The sequence below is a fragment of the Phyllobates terribilis genome, unplaced genomic scaffold (genome assembly GCF_046119375.1).
Source record: "Phyllobates terribilis strain yellow unplaced genomic scaffold, ASM4611937v1 Scaffold_42__1_contigs__length_11168841, whole genome shotgun sequence".
Lineage (NCBI taxonomy): Eukaryota > Metazoa > Chordata > Amphibia > Anura > Dendrobatidae > Phyllobates > Phyllobates terribilis.
The window spans coordinates 4,091,602-4,105,864 of record NW_027362802.1 but is presented as its reverse complement, the minus strand read 5'-3'; positions in this window follow the sequence as shown (position 1 = coordinate 4,105,864).

The window sequence follows — 14,263 nt, the reverse complement described above, 5'->3', positions numbered from 1 at the left end:
CTGTTAATTGTTTTCTATTTTCTGCAAGATTACTTTAGTTAGAATTTTGAAACTCTAGGTATTCTTCATGTATATAGTTGTTTGTCATTTGAGTTTGAGTTATTCAATGTTATTTGCACACGGGCCGAAAAGGCCCCAGGTATATGAAAGTGTAGATTTTTATGGTCATGCGTTCTAGGGTTAAGTGGCATCAATTGCCCCACAGTTGCTTAAAATGGTTGGTGAGGTGATATTACCAAATCCTCAAGCTTTTAGCCTCCCAAGGATAACACAGGATTAGAAAAGTCCTTGCGAATCCATGATTTGTTCATCTTTATGAACGTGAGTCTGTCTACATTCTCAGTGGACAGCCGCGTGCGCTTATCTGTCAGTACACCATCAGCAGCGCTGAACACACGTTCAGAGAGAACACTGGCTGCAGGGCATGACAAGATCTCCAAGGCGTGAGTGGCGAGCTCCGGCCATTTTTCCAGATTGGAATACCAAAATGAGCAAGGGTCCAGTGACACAGTCATGGCTTCGATGTTCACTTGGAGATACTCCTGCACCATCCTCTCTAGGCATTGACTATGTGTCAGACTTCTTGTCTCCTGTGGCCTTGCAAAGGATGGTCTAAAAAAGTGGTGAAACGATTTCACAAAATTGCTGTTACCAGCAGATACTGTGTTACTGTTACGGTTTGAGTGATGAAGACTCGACAGTCCCGCGGTTGGCAAGTTAGAACTGTGAGATTCACTTCGTGCAACACTGGTGTTTTGTGGAAAAGCACATGTGAGATTCTGCAACAGCGTCTGCAGATACTCCTGCATGCGTCAATCCCTTTTTATGGCAGGAATTATTTCGGCAAATTTACTTTTGTACCGGGGATCTAAGAGTGTGGCAACCCAGTAGTCGAGATTACTTCGAATTCTGCAATCTGAGGGTCATGTTGCAGGTAGTGCAGCAAGAAGGCACTCATGTGTCTTGCGCATCCAGGAGGACCAAGTCCTTGTTGTGTTGGTAGCGAGGTAAGAATCATGCTTCTTTCCTCTGCCCTCTCCCCCCAACCTCGCACAACAGAAATGTGATCAAGGTCTCCCTCATCTGATGAGTCTTCCATGCCCATCGCCAGTTCATCCTCCACTTCTTCCTCGGCTCCTGCACCTTCCTCAACAGTTTGGCTGCTACCATGCGCCCTGTTTAATCCCTCTCCCCCACCCTCCCATGCCTGACTCCTTGGTGCTGCCAACCGTCTGGACCTTGGAGATGTTATCCCTTCCGCATACGACTCCTCCTCTACTTCCTCCACCTCCTCTTGTCCGACCACCTGACTCTGAATTCTGTTTAATGTGTGCTCCAGCATGTAAATCACCGGAATAGTTATGCTGATAATGGCATCGTCGTCAGCACTAAACATCTTCGTCGCCATTTCAAAACTGTGCAGAAAGGTGTGTGGCGCCCCTGAGGGTGCAGTCACCACAGAGTTACTGCATCTCACCCAGAGGTGTGGTATCTCACCCTCAGGTAAGGAAGGCGTATGGCTCGGGACCCTAACACCTGCATCCAACACATACCCGCAGTGGGGTTAGGGCGAGATTGCTCCTAAGGGAGAGCACAGTCCCAGGTCCCTAGCTGGTGGGAGGATCCTATGTAGTGGGTGCTTAGGGGAGCAGCTTAGGGGAGCACATGACAGGGAGAGTATAAATAGGAAGCCATCTTAGAAAGAGCAAGCCAGTCAGAGGAGGAAAAGTGACAGGAGCAGAGGCTCGACATGAGCTCTGCTCCGGAGGCGGGCCTAGCCTGGGAGGCCCAGGACTGAAGGAGAGAAGAGAGGAGTGGGAGCAGGAAGGCTCCAGGAACCGAAGGGACCCTAGGGCTACGGGCCGTGCAGAAGGCCACCTGTACTCCCGCTGCTACCAGGAGGTAGAGGGGTCAGGCCAGATAAGGGGAACCGGTCCCTCAACTAGAGGAGAAACAGCAAGGCTCAACTAGAAACCGAAGGCTGCAGCATTTCATGTACTGCAGGCAAAAGTCCACACCAGTCTCACTAAGAAGGTAGCCACATAGGACCCAGGGGACGGAACACAAGTCGCCCGCCAAGGCCCGAGGATACCGGATAGAAGTGTCACTGGGTGTGAGGTGCAGGGAGAAGGCCAGAGAAAGGACACACAGAAGGGGGTCCTGCTAAGTACTCCGGAGCTATATGGGGGTGGACTGAGCCCCTCACTGAGTACGCACAGCACGACGGGTGAGATAGCTCTGGTACCTGTAATCTGGACTGCAACAACTGTGAGTAAAGATCTTGGGACTGCATCACACGGACTCTGTGTTCATTACTGACTCCCTGCACTACAACCACCATCATCCACCCACATTGCCCTGAAGCTACACTCTTCCAGTGGTGAGTAATAATACCATTGCAGCAAAACCACCAGCTTCAGAGGACTGTTCCGCAGCGGCGGCCCCTTTGGCCGCACTCCACAGGTGGCGTAGTCGGACATTATAAAATCCATATATACAAATTACCGTTGGATTGACCGCCCTGGGTCACGGACCGGGACACCGCCACAGTGACTACAACCCCCAGCGTCTACCGGCCCGGCTCCGGGTACCCCACGGCCCAGGGGGCGCGTCAACTTCATAGGTCCCTGATCTGAGACCACTCCTGCTGTGTGATTTGCCCCACCTCTGGATGTCGTTGGCCCAGGCTATACGTCAGAAAGTATTGCACCAGGGCTTGTCGGTGCTGCCACAGTCGCTGCAACATGTGCAGAGTTGAATTCCACCGTGTCGGCACATCGCATTTCAGCCGGTGAACTGGCAGGCCCAACGACTTCTGTAGAGATGTAAGTCGCTGAGCTGCGGGATGCGAACGGCGGAAGTGAGCACACAGCGACCGTGCCCTCTGCAGAAGGCCATCTAGTCCGGGATAGTGGGCTAAAAATTTATGGACAACCAGGTTCAACACGTGAGCCATACAAGGCACGTGTGTAACATTGCCCCGGCGAAGGGCCGCACCCAGGTTTGCAGCATTGTCGCACACGGCCTTCCCTGGTTGCAGGTCCAGTGGAGACAACCATTCATGAAACTGGGTCTCCAGAGCTGACCACAAGTCCTCAGCTGTGTGACTCACATTTCCCAGACATTTCAAAGTAAACACTGATGCCGTTGAGCCCTGCTGCCAGCATAGTAAGGAGGTGCGCAGTTAGAAAGCAGGTGGCATTACCAGACAGGCTTTGGGTGCAGGTGGAGGACCGAGAGGAGGTTGAGGAGGCAGAAGCAGTGGAGGAACTTCTAGATAAAGAGGATTGACGTACAACTCGCGGGGACGGCAAGACTTGGACAGCAGCCCCTTGTCCTGCTGTCACCATAGTTACCTAGTGCCCTGTCAGCGACATGTAACGCCCCTGTCCATGCCTACTCGTCCAAGTGTCTGTGGTGAAATGCACCCTGTCACACACAGAGTTTCTCAAAGAAGCGGTGATGTTGTGTGCGACATGCTGGTGGAGCGCAGGCACACCTTTCTTTGAGAAGTAGTGCCGACTGGGCATCTGGTACTGGGGCACTGCGACGGACATAAGGTCTCAAAAATCCACTGTGTCCTCCAGGCGGAAAGGCAGCATTTCTGTAGCCAACAGCTTGCAGATGGTGAAATTCAACCTCTTAGCTTTCTCATGGCTAGGAGGAAATGGTCTTTTACTTGTCCACATCTGAGGGACCGAGGGCTGGCTGTTGTGCTTTGACGGGGTTGAGTAGGGTGTCCCTGGCAAACTGCCGGTCTGTGAGGAAGATGCAGGCGGACATGTTAGGTTGCCTTGATCCAAAGGTGGTGCTCTCGATGTCAGAGAGCTCTCAACATCAGCAGGTGTTTCCACTTCCCAATGAACTGACGACCTGCCAATCTCATTGGCTGTTGCAGGTAAAGAGGTGGCAGGTCTGCGTCCAAAAACATGTGTGACTGCTGTCCCCCCAGTCACAGAGGATGAAGAGGCCGCGGATGCACAAGATGGGGCAGACGGTGGTTGGCCCAGCCTGCTAGGCCGCATTGTAGCACAGTGAGCTTCCCACTGCAACTTATGCTTCATATCCATGTGACGGTACATGCATGAAGTACTCAAACTATGGATTTTTTGGCCTCTACTTAGCTTTTGGTGACAAATATTACAGATAACACGAGTTGGGTCATCCTTTTCGATCTGAATAAATGCCCAGGCTATGCAAGGCTTAGAGCCCATGCGACCTGAAGAGCCACTACGACTTGTGGTCAGAGGCGGAGTTGTGGTTGAGGATGCAGTTGTTGATGTGCTTCCAGTACTCCGTCTCTGTCCAGGAAGGCGCAACCTAACCTCGTCGTCAATAGCATCTGTGACGCCCCGCTGCGCTTGGTATCACAGATCCTAGAAGAGTGTATTGATGGAATCCTCCACAAGAGGCCCCCATAAACATTCACACATCTCCACCTTCCACCTCAGACCAGCAGAGGGAGCCCGTTAGGGATATAAATAGGGAAGGTGGAGCTAGGCAGTTCAGTTCCTCTGAAGAGTTCCTGCAGTAGACAAGCCTAAGAGAGGTCAGTCTGCAGTGGAGCTCAGTCTAGTCTAGAGAACTCAGTTAATAGTTCAGCAGTGGAGCACGAGGCTCCTGCTAGCTAGATTCAGGGAGCCCAGATAGAGCTTAAGGTGTGCCAGCGTCATAAGATCGGTGAAGCGCGGCAAGCTGCCGTTAGTGTGTATAGCCTATTGAGGGCCCGAGTAGGCCGAAGGTGAGTGGCGAGTTAGTACATAAGGGGCAGAGGAGCTTAACCAGCTCACCCCGAAGCATTTACCGGACACCGGATCCGAGCTTACCGGGATCTCTATGACCCAGTAAGGCATAACCGGAATCCCTGGAGAACTACAAGTCCCAGGATCGCTAAGGTGCTGATACGTAACAGAGCCAGGAGACGCTTAGGCCCCGCATACTGGGAGCGTGAACTTCAAGAGAAGGCCCTACTACAAGGTCAGCCAGCGCAGGACAGAGACAAAGTTAGGCCTAGCTCCAGGCAGGTCAGAAACTTACTGCGCAGAGGCAAGAAACAGGAGGCCCTACACCCGCTCATTGGGGAGGATCCTGATATGCACCCTTCACCCTACAGTGCTCCAGGATGTGCCTGAATTTCCTCCAGTAAAAGGTACTGAAGTGACTACCGTGTCCGTTTCCGTTCTTGCTCTGACCCAGCTGGGTCTCGCCTGTCCTGCATTCCCCCTGCATACACTGCCCTGAGACCTAGCTCCACCTGTGGGGAGCTATACCATCGAGCTGCCTTATCACGGGCCTCAGTGGACTGCTGCAGCGCTGGTGCTTCTCACCAGATACCATAGGTGGTGTCACAAACTCTTATAAAATTAACAATTATCCACCCTTTTAAAGAGTGACCCCAGGGTACGGGCCAGGGAGCCGACCACCGCGACATCCCAAAGGCCAGGCAAAGGCCCGGGTGACCTCATCGACTGGCTGACTGTGGGTTGACAGTAAGTGGGATCTCCAACCTTGTCATCATCACCCTGTGTGTTATCACACCCGTCGTCCTCAAAGCCAACCTCTTCCTGCCCTGACCGAAAAGTCAAGTTGTCGCTCCAATCAGGTATTTGAGTCTCATCATCGTCTTCATCATTGTCTCCACCAACAGGAGTTACAGTTTAGGAACGAGGGTCTACATTATGCTCAGAACCTTCTTCATCTGGTCCTGGATCCAACTTACAAAGATTCTGGGCATCAGTGCAGATCATTTCCTCGTCTGGATTAACAGAAGCTCTGGAGCAGACCTCAGTTTCCCAGGCAATAGTATGAGTAAACAGCTGTGCAGACTCAACCATTTGTGTTACCCCATACTCAGACGGCCAGCTGGAGACTTGGGAGCTGTGAGGAAGCAAGTGCGATTGGGGTGACACCTCTGAGGACTGGAGTATTTGTGATGTTGAAGTTGAGGTGGAGGAGAGCCCACTTGAAGGAGCACTTGATATCCGCTGAAGCACCTGCTGTTTTTGTGCCTCATCTGGAATTTGTAGCGATGGGCGTGTCCGTAACAAAGGGATCGTATCACATTGTCCACGAAAAGAAGTCGACATGTTAGTTTGGCTGGAAGATGGTCTTTCTTCTGCAGATGTTACTCCCACCCCACCGCGGGGTTCTCGACCCACCAGCGGACAGGCACCAGTATTAAGAGAGGGGGGCTGGCCGTCAGGGTCCACCGCGGCTCTGGCACAAACCCGGCGACACGGAGGTGGCACGGGCAGGAACGGACTGGCCGTGTCGGCTTCTCACTTTTTGGATTTTAGAAGGGCATGACATGCCTATATCTGTGTCTCCCCCTCCTTTTACTCCTCCACCTCTTTTATTTTCGCATGACTATATGTACTTGTCACTTTTTCATGTGTTAGTTATGTCTTCTGAGCAGTTTGTCAGCTTTTGGACACCTTTGAAGGTGTTTTCTATGTGTTTCTATGTGTTTTTGTTTGCCTGCCATTGGTTTTAACGGTGTTCGAAGGTGTTCGACGAACAGTTCGACGAACAGTTCGGCGAACACACGGGTGTTCGACGAACCGAACCGAACTCGAACACTACGGGGGTGGCTCAACACTAGTTGACAGAAGCAGCTAAGACCCGGCAAAGGTAAAAATTGTGCTTTATATGGACATTGATGTTGTTACCTTGCTGAAGTCTGTATCTGAAGCCAAGCGGGCATGGCTGCCACTGAAAAGGCTCTAGGATATTACATGTGTAACATTCCTGCGAGCCACTGAGATGGACTATGTTATAAGCTGTTTATTATGTGCAATAAACTGCTGGACTTCATATTACCGGAAAACGTTGCATGTGTGCTTTAATTTTCCCGGTGAAGTGAGTGCCCCTCCCCATGGTCATTAGCGCTACCTCACAGTTGGTGGAGAATGCGGGCAACTGCAGCCTTGTTGCAAGGGGTAATGGTACAGGACAACGAATGTGAATGCAAGCATCTGGCTGTGGCTCGGCGGGGCCACGAAGATTAAAGCATCTTGCTGTAATTTGGCGGGGTTACGAAACTTGTCTTCGCACTGAAACCTAGTCTGTTGTGGCTCGTGGGGCCCCGAAAATTTTTCCAGGGAGAGCGGTGTGAGCAGCGTATCGTGATTGGCTATGAATGGAGCAGTATCCCCAGACGGAATGGAGAAGTAGTTAGATGACCGGCTGCAAACGCTCTTCAGCAAAATAGAGTGTCCTGAAGAAATGTAGGAGCTGATAAAGATGACTGTGAAGGGAGCAGCAAATGAGACTGAAGCTATTGAGCGATTAAAGTTGCTGTCAAAAGCGCAGCAGCAGGTGTTTGAGAAACAACAGGACATGGTACGGGAACGGCAGGATCTGTTGGCCCCTTACAGAATGGCGGCAGCAATCCATTCCTTGAGTTCTCCTGTGGCACCGGTACTATTCCAGAGTGCCCAGGGAGGTAGTAAGAGATGTTGTGAACTGGGTCTTAAGACTATTGCATTTTTTTTTTTAAAGTTCCCCCTACAGGTGTGGTTGTCCAAAAGGGGGCGGAGTCTCAAAAGGGGGTGGAGCATACAAAACCAGAATTGGTTACTGGTCGTGTGTTGGTACCGCCTAAAAATGACAATTTGACCGTTGATAACTGGGTAGCTCCAGTAGAAGGGGATGACATCAAAGTGGGAGGTGATTTGTTGGTCCACAACACCATAGGGAGTAACACGGACCCCATAGCTGATGGTGACACTACAAAAGTAGAAAGAAAGTTCAGTCAGGAGGACTTAAACGTGGTGAGAAATTCCTCCTCTCGTCGTCGAAGGCGCAAGGGCCACAAAAATGTTGCTCCTGTAGCCTTTGCTGAAAGGGTAAATAAAGAAAATGCAATGCTGTGTGCCTTTATTCCGAGTTTGGATCCTCCTTTAGAAGCAGAGGAGATCACGATGGAAGAGGAGGTGACGTTGCCAGTAGCAACCTCCAGTACAGTATCAGACAACAATCATGACCAAGAGTTGGAGCCTGTCAGGCAGCAGTGTCAGAGTGAGCAACTAAGGAAAAACATGGAGAACGTGTCCCAGGACCAGCTGAGTCTGGAGTCTGAACGGCAGAAAATAAACCAGGTTGTGAAGAACTTGCAGTGAAAACTGGAGGAAAGCAGTGAGGAAATCAACCAATGGAAGGAAATGTTCCAGAAAAGTAAAGAGGACCTCCGCAAAACCAAGGAGGAGGTTTTTCAGTTGAAGCTTGAGAAAGACGAGACTGAAGATGAGCTGAATGAGATGAAAAATCGTTTCTCCCTAGTACAGTCAGAGCTTAACCAAGTGAAGAAAGGCTCTGTGGATGCAGAGGAAGCAGAGGTCGCAAGAAAGGAAGTGCAGAGATTTCAGAAGCAGGTGAAGCAGCTGATGCAGGAGAAGGAAAAGGCTGGATGAGGGACTACACCAGCGGGATAGAGAGATATCTCCCTTAAATGGGGCGCTGAAGGACAAAGTTTCTGGACGCAATCACGATCTGGAACGACTGCGCGAGCAGTTCAACGGCTGCGTGAATCCAAGAAGAAGTATGATGAACACAATAGGGACCTGCAACAAACCAAGAGGGACTAGGAGGATCTCCTCAAGGTTAAGAAAAAGCTAGAGGATGATAAGACGGTTGCAGAGCACATGAGCCAAGTGATTGAGACCACTCTGCAGGACACCCGTGATGAGAATGATGATCTCCGCAGAAAGGTCCTAGGACTGGAATCTCAGATGAAGGAGCTGAAGACGTTCTGTGATCATCTCCAGAGGGCAGAGACGTGCCTTAAGGATAGAATCAGCAGCATGGAGGAGTCTATCAGAGAAGCAACAGACCAGGCTCAGGAGTTTGTCAATGGAGAAGGGAGGTATGTAGCAAATACCTCCTCGAATAATGCGAGCTTGGATGATTCGATGGATGTAAGAGCCGAGATCAAGGAGCTCAAGGAGACACTAGAAGCCCATTTGAAGCAATAGAAGCTTGAGAGACTGGCTGTCGAGAGTCGATTGGGCGCATTGGAGTCAGAAAGGTGAGTTGATCAGCTAGAGGAAGAAGTTTAGGAGCTCAAAGGTCACCTGGTAAAATACAAATCAGTGAACGAGGTTGCTTTTGGGGAAGGAAAAGGGCAAACAAGTAGCGCTTAACACTAGAACTACTGATGGAGTCATTTTGACTCCTTTCGTTTTTTATTTCTCTTCTGTGACTACATTTTTCAGAATTCCGGCTTGAAACTCGGTGACTTTTCCTCAAATATGATGTGAAAAAAGATTTTGTGAGAATAAATAATTTTGGTGAAAAATTTGCGCGTTTTTTTCAAAATTTACCAAGAACTACTGAAGGGAGTCATTTTGACTCCCTACTATATTTTGAGGTCCTTTTGTCACTAAATGTTGCTATAAAGTTTTGTGCATAATTTTTTCACTCTGTCTTATTTACCCTGATGTTCATATAGATGTAGTTCAATTTACATGTCAACTTTTCACATTTTCCTTGTGTTTTACCTGCTTGTATTACTGTGTAATGCTGAACAAAATAGCTTGTTTACTCTAGGCTCTTATCTTATGCTAATGAAGGGTGTTTTTTTTCTAAGGTCCTAGCAGGAGACAGTATTCTGGATAGTAACTTTACTTTCAGTTCAGCTGAAGAGACAAAGAGAACAGACGCAGACATACGAGCTCTGAAGACTCATACAGGTATGAATTGTTATGAAATAGTTTAGCTGTCTGTCAACTGATTCAGCCCACCTACTTTTGAAGGTGGCAGAACAGTTATTATTTCTTTTAGTTTTCATTTCATTTCTATTTTTCAGCAGGGAACTATATAGAATTATGGAATTTGTGAGGAATATGGAGAGAAGACGTTTGATAAAGCCTCAGGATATTCTGGCTACTTTGCAATCCATACCGGAGGATGAATCGGAATCCGAATTGCAGGAACATGTATTTGATTCTGACAGTGATGAAGATTTCATTCCTCAGAACATATCAAGTGAATCTGAAGACTCAGAAGGAACAAATCCAGAAGGTAAGTAGTTATGTGTATTTATTTGTTCTTCCACACACTGAGTTAGGGCCTGTGCACACTAGCAGAATTCTGGCTGAATAGCCATCTGGATATTCTTGCCGCAATACAGGCCGTACCTGCCCGCTCATGCCTGAAGCTCCGCTCCGAACCCCGGGCTGGAGCCGCTGTCAGGGACAGAGCAGCGCTTGCTAACGCGCGAGCACGGCTCCGTCCCAGACAGCGGCTCCAGCCCGGGGTTCGGAGCGGAGCTTCAGGTATGAAACTCCGCTCTGTACCTGAGCGGGCAGGTACGGGCCGGATTGTGGTGAGAATATCCGGTCGGATATTCCGCCGCTAATCCAGCCAGTGTGCACGGACCCTTACAAAACAAAAATTCTAAATATTCATCAACTTTTTTCCAGATATTCCAAGCACATCAACTGGGGATCGGGCTCATGCAGTTATGTTGCCTCGTGACCATCCTCCTGGTCGTGGACAGAAAAAATCAGCAAAACGTCCCAGAAATGAAAGAACAACAGATAACGATGGCGGCGAAGGTAATGCAACAACAAACACCAGAGAAGGCGAATCTGAAGGAATACTAGTTTCAGCGGATGGTATTCAATGGAAACCTGTTGAAATTGGAGAACACTTGCCTGGTAGGCGTGACAGCCAAAATATTCTTCGAGAAGCACCTGGCCCTACAGGATACGCCAGAAGAAATATCATTATCGATAGTCCTTTGAGCGCATGGCGTTTATTTTTTGATTCATATATATTGACACACATAAAGAACTGTACGCTTGCAGAAGCATGCAGGAACAATAATTTACAGTTTACTCTATCTGATGAGGAGCTAGATGCATTCATTGCGATATTCTATGCTCGTGGAATATCTGGCACGAACCGTCACTCGATTAGCAGTATTTGGTGTAATGACTGGGGAATACCGTTTTGCAAAGCGACAATGTCTAGGGACCGCTTTGTTGAAATTATGAGGTTTCTCAGATTTGATGAGAAATCTACTCGATCGGAGTGACTGCAAACGGACAAGTTTGCTCTATTTTCTACTGTGTGGGACAGGTTTATTGAAAATTGTATTGCGTGTTACAAACCTGGCCCATACATAACGGTGGATGAGCAACTTTTCCCAAGCAAAACTAGGTGTCCATTCACGCAGTACATGCCTTCCAAACCAGATAAATATGGCCACAAATATTGGCTAGCTGTTGATAAGAGGAGCAAATATCTGGCGAATGGCTTCCCTTATCTAGGCAAAGATGACACACGCCGTGCTGAGGACCGTTTAGCTGACCATGTGGTAATGAAGTTATTGGACCCGTTTTTGAAAAAAGGTCGCAATGTTACAACCGATAATTATTTTACTTCAGTAAAATTAGCTAAACAGCTAAAAAGCAAAGGAACAACCATCGTGGGAACACTGAACAAGATAAGGCGAGAAGTGCCTAAAGAAATAAAATCCATGAAAGAGGAATTGTACAACACTAAAGTGTTTAGAAATGAAGACAATTTTACACTTACAGTATATCAAGGAAAGCCCAACAAAAATGTTGTCATTTTGAGTTCCGTCCATCCAGATGTTGTTGTTGCGTCTGATTCCGCTAAAAAAAATCCAGAAACGATAAAGCTTTACAATGAAACAAAATATGGAGTAGATGTAGTGGATCAGATGGCACGAAAATATACCACACGAACATGCACAAGGAGATGGCCTGTTCAAGCATTTGAAAATGCCTTAGACTTTGCGGGTATAAATGCATGGATAATATTCAAGGATATTACCCACCAAAAAATGTCACGCAAGGCATTTTTGCAAACGCTTGTGAGAGAGTTGAGTGGTCCTTATGTCACAGATAGGGAAAAGGGTTCCACGTCCCAAGTTTCTACATGCTCAGAAGTGATGGTTCAAACAAAATTTTGCCAGATCAAAGAAAAGTGCAAGAAAAATAGATCTGTCGGAAATTGTAAGACTTGTGGTAAGTCTTTGTGTGGGCAATGTACTGCCATAAATCAAAGGCAATGCCTAAAATGCGAAACACCAAATGTTTAGAAGGTGAATTCTGCGCCATATTTTCATTTTTATGCTCCTCCACCTACATTTTCTCTGCTTTTTGTTCTTCAGTTGTTGTTTATATGTGTGCACTTGAATAAAAAAAAATGTTTGAAAAACGTCTATTATAATTATTGTTATTTTCTGTAGAAAAATAAGAAAAGCAGAAAAAAAACAATCAAAAGCATTACTGTTGGATCTCACAATAATAATACATTACAAAAAATATAATTATTAATAAATAACCACAAATGAAACTCTAAAAATAAACGAAAACAAGCAAGGAGTCAAAATGACTCCTTTCAGTAGTTCTAGGCGGGGTCACGAGTCCAGTAGTCCTAGTGTTAATCCTCTATACCATGAGAAGGTGGACCTGAAGAGAGCTGAGGAAGTGTTAAAAGAAGGTCAGTATGGGATGGAAAATGTCAAGAGGAGTAATTCTTGAGTTCATTGCTGTGAGTCAGCTCAGGGGAAGCATACAGAGTGAAGAATCCGAAAGTCAGTTGTCCCTGAAACCTGAGCCAGATGATCGTTTGGAGACCACTGGTGAAACAGAAACTTCTCGGTACAAGGGCTTCACAGATGTACCCGAAGATTTGAGAGAAGAATGCACCAGTGAGTCAGTGCATGAAGAGTTTAAGAAGGCCGTGTGATCTTGTAAGGTGTCCTTGACCTCAAAATCTAAACAGCTGGTGGTCCTGTCCACAACCGAAGTCACAGAGAGGATGGTGGCTGTCCTAAGTGACATGCACTGGCGATGTGTTCGCATGAAGTGGATTGTCCGATTGAAGATGGAACAAGTCATTAGACAACTGGAGCTTATGAAAAAAGCTCAAAGTCTGCGTTAAGAAGTCATCTGGGTGCCTCATGCTCTGGTAAGAAAGCTCATTGGGAGAAATGGCCAAGCCATGCAAATGATGGTAAAGAAGTCTGGTGTGATGAAAGTAAGCAGTCCACGTAATCATCATGACTGGATAACGGATGTAGACGGCATGGTGTCATTCTCCGCTGTAGGAACGGAAGAAAATCTTGCATATATACGAATGCTGATGGAGTACCGAGTGACCTACCCGTGAGAGGTTGAACAGTTGAATCTCGCCAGACTGTGAATGGAAAGACAGCGTCGCCTGAGCAGCAGAAGATGGCAGCCGTCTATAAATTGTGAGACCAGACCGAGAAAATGCCCTCCGAATAATAGAATGGCTACAGCAGAAGTTAGAGTCCTTTCAAGATGTCCTGATGATAGTGGGCGTGGGTTTAGAGGTAGTGAGTCCTCCAGTAACTCAGGTCTGAGAGGCCCATGAAAAAGACCCAATAGAGTATGGGACAGTACGGAGTTGGACCTGACCTTAGATACAAGGGCAAGTGAGTCACACTGCTGTATGGACCGCTGGGAGTGGGGGAGGTCTGATAAGGTTACGACTCGGAAATGTGACTTGACGAAGTTAGTGACAATGATGGAGGGTAGGTCCCTAAGGAATGGGCTAATGTTGATGACTAATGTTCCAGGGGCTGAGCAGCGCAAACATCAAGTACATGGACTCTGTGTTAACCGTGGGTTATAATGTGATTGTGTGTATCATCTGTTCAATACCATGGGCTTGAACAAGAGGGGGAGGATATGTAATGCAGCGGCTTGCTGCATTTGCCAAAATATCTAAGGGGGTGTGTTCTGGCTGACCATGTACCTGCCCTTCAGGTGACTGATCACATGAATGTGACATCATCACAGGTCCTGTGCGCACAGAGGGATATATATATACAGGTGGTTTTGAAACAGGGGAAGGCAAGAGACCTGATCCCTGTGTATGGGACACCATTTTCTGTGGAAGGCACGTGGCCTGGAGACCACATCTGATGAGCCTTAAACCACAGCTTTGGTAGAATAGAGTTGAGAGAAGCAGCTAAGACCCGGCAAAGGTAAAAATGGTGCTTTATATGGACATTGTTGTTACCTTGCTGAAGTCTGTATCTGAAGCCAAGCGGGCATGGCTGCCACTGAAAAGGCTCTAGGATATTACATGTGTAACATTCCTGCGAGCCACTGAGATGGACTATGTTATAAGTAGTGTTGAGCAAGCACTAAAATGCTCGGGTGCTCGAAGCTCGGGCCGAGCTCACCGTGATACTCGGGTGCTCGACCCGAGCAACGAGCCCAATGTTAGTCTATGGGAGACCCGAGCATTTGTGCGG